Source organism: Apis dorsata, unplaced genomic scaffold (assembly GCF_000469605.1).
Source record: "Apis dorsata unplaced genomic scaffold, Apis dorsata 1.3 scaffold_18, whole genome shotgun sequence".
Classification (NCBI taxonomy): domain Eukaryota; kingdom Metazoa; phylum Arthropoda; class Insecta; order Hymenoptera; family Apidae; genus Apis; species Apis dorsata.
The window spans coordinates 61,619-64,118 of record NW_006263320.1 but is presented as its reverse complement, the minus strand read 5'-3'; the positions used below and the strand labels follow the sequence as shown (position 1 = coordinate 64,118).

At 34.4% G+C, this 2,500-nt stretch overlaps 1 protein-coding gene and 1 long non-coding RNA gene across 2 annotated transcripts in view; one reads left to right on the top strand and one right to left on the bottom strand.

The window, feature by feature from the left end:
* Positions 1–2,500, bottom strand: part of LOC102678191 (homeobox protein B-H2) — a 32,471-nt gene that overhangs the window by 7,444 nt on the left and 22,527 nt on the right. The gene's annotated exons all lie outside the window — the stretch shown is intronic.
* Positions 2,122–2,500, top strand: part of LOC116185326 — a 1,828-nt gene continuing 1,449 nt past the window's right edge. The window contains exon 1 of the long non-coding RNA XR_004150158.1: positions 2,122–2,237. This is a non-coding gene — a long non-coding RNA (uncharacterized LOC116185326). The remainder of the gene's footprint in view (positions 2,238–2,500) is intronic.

Sequence of the window (2,500 nt, the reverse complement as noted above, 5' to 3'; positions counted from 1 at the left end):
TTTTTTTTTTTTTTCCATAAATCCCGCGGTAAAATTTGCACTTAATTTACCGTTTCAATGGAAATGCTTTTTGCTAGGCAGTCTCTCTTAATTAACAGATTTCCTCGAGGCGAGGAAACATGTTTAAACATAGGACGGTTTAGGTAATTGCTATATTTAACGAGAACTTTCTCCTCGTTTGCCGATGTCCTTTTGCGCCGTTACTTTGTTTCGACTAATTGATTCGTTAATTCGTAACACGGATGTAACGGTACGATTAATAAAGTGTCGAAAGCGAGGTGAAAATTCGTTCGTTACATGTTTTTACACGTTATACGGATTTACGAAAGTGTTCGTTCGTTCGCATTTATCATCAGCGGGGAAATGATTGATTTATGGATTTATTTGTGAAATTTATTCGTGAAATTTTTGGAAATTTTTTTTTCATCGCTGCAAGTAAACGTTAGATCGGATCTGGATATTATATGTGTAAGATCGAAACGTTAAAAAACATCCATAAATATTTGAAAACGTGAAAACGTATCGTCCTCTAGTTTCAGATGATTTTTTTTTAAATCCAAATCCGATATAAAACGAAGATTAAATGGATTTTCGCTCGATCTATCAATTCACTTTGATTCTAAGCTTGTTTAATTTCACTTTCAAGATCAAAATTAAAAAACTCGTTCAACCGTTATCCCGATTTAATCTAATCTGAACGATCTAATAAATCTTTACAACTTTAACGACGCGATATTTAAAAAATCATCGAGATCGAAGGAAGATTCAACGTTTTTTCGATGATAAATAATTTTATACTTGAATAATTTTTACGTATATTTATATAAAAAATAATACAAAAAAAAATGACGCATTAAACAATTGAATTTTAATATACGATCAATCATTACGTCGATTCCTACGTAAATGCGCGGTACGTATTTAATAATGCGTATATATACGCACGCGATACGTATTTAATAACCGTACGTATATATACACACGCGATACGTATTTAATAACCGTACGAATGTATACAAACGCGGTACGTATTTAATAACCGTACGAATGTATACAAACGCGGTACGGGAACGTTCGTTTTCCTTGGGCGCGACTTCGATACGCGTATAAAAACAAAACAAAGTTTCGGGATACGGTCGTCCTCCAAATTTAGTCGTAGTATATCCGCCGTCCCGTCAACATTCGTCGTAATATTTCTACGCGTCGCGAAATTTTCTTTCCGTTTTTAACGCTCATCGTGCTTTTTTTCGATCCTGCATTCGTTTTCAACCACCATCTACACCCACGCGGTTCAACTCGTGCTTTCGCTGTATTCCTGTTGGTGAAGATTAACCCGTTTCGAGAAAGGGAACATTTTTTAAGTATTAATTCTAGTATTAATTAGTATTAATTAGTGTTTAAGAATGGAAATTACTCGGATTACTCGAAGAACTCGTGGCGTGTTGGGGGGTAATTTTTTAATTTCCTTTTTTTTATCGGTATCTTATTATCGCCTCGGTATCTCTATCGTTAGGGCTATGCTGTGTTATACACGCGTATCGTTCTTCTATCCAACGCGTGTACGAAGTATTACGGGTCGAGATAGCCGTGTAGTAAAATATTACATCGTGTTCACGGTCGATGGTGTTTAACGTTGATGGTGTATAACGAGCGCAAAACCGTGTGAAGGATTTTCTAGTAAGCCGTAGGACAATTCTGCGTTCCCCAGGATTCGTGTTCTAGTATATTCCTCGAGTTAGCGATAGTTTCGTCTTCTTTACGCGTAACGAAAGATTCCGTTTCGCTTAAAAACGATTCTCTCGGTTTGTAGGGTGTAGGTGAAGAATGTTATCGCGTCGAAGTGGTAACATTACAATCTTTTAGCTGTAGCGATTCGAGAGAGGGCAGAAGAAGGGCAGAAGAGGCGACCATGTGGATTTTTAACAATTCGTTTGTTATATACATGCGACTTTTAGTTATTATAGTTTAGTTATTATAGTTTAGAAATTAAGCCGAATTTCGATTAGATTAGATTAGCTTAGATTAAGTTAGATGATCCAGAGAAGAATGAAGATTTTTTTTAATTCCAATGTTAAACACCATCGACCATGAACACGATGTAATATTTTAATACACGGCGTATTTATTCGCGATCTCGTGGATTTTTAACAATTTTTTTTTTTATCTACGCGCGACTTTTAGTTATTGTAATTTAGAAATTAAGTCGAATTTCGATTAGATTCGATTAGATTAAATTAGTTTAAATCAAGTTAGATGATCCAGAAAAGAATAAAGAATTTTTTTTTTAATTTTAGCGAACCTGTTGGCGATCACGTGGATTTTTAACAAATTTTATATAAGTGCGACTTTTAGTTATTGTAATTTAGAAATTAAGTCGTATTTCGATTAGATTAGATTAGTTTCGATCAAGTTCGATGATCCAGTGAAGAATGAAGAATTTTTTTTTAATTTTGGCGGACGTATTGGCGACCACATGAATTTTTAATAATTTTTATATATG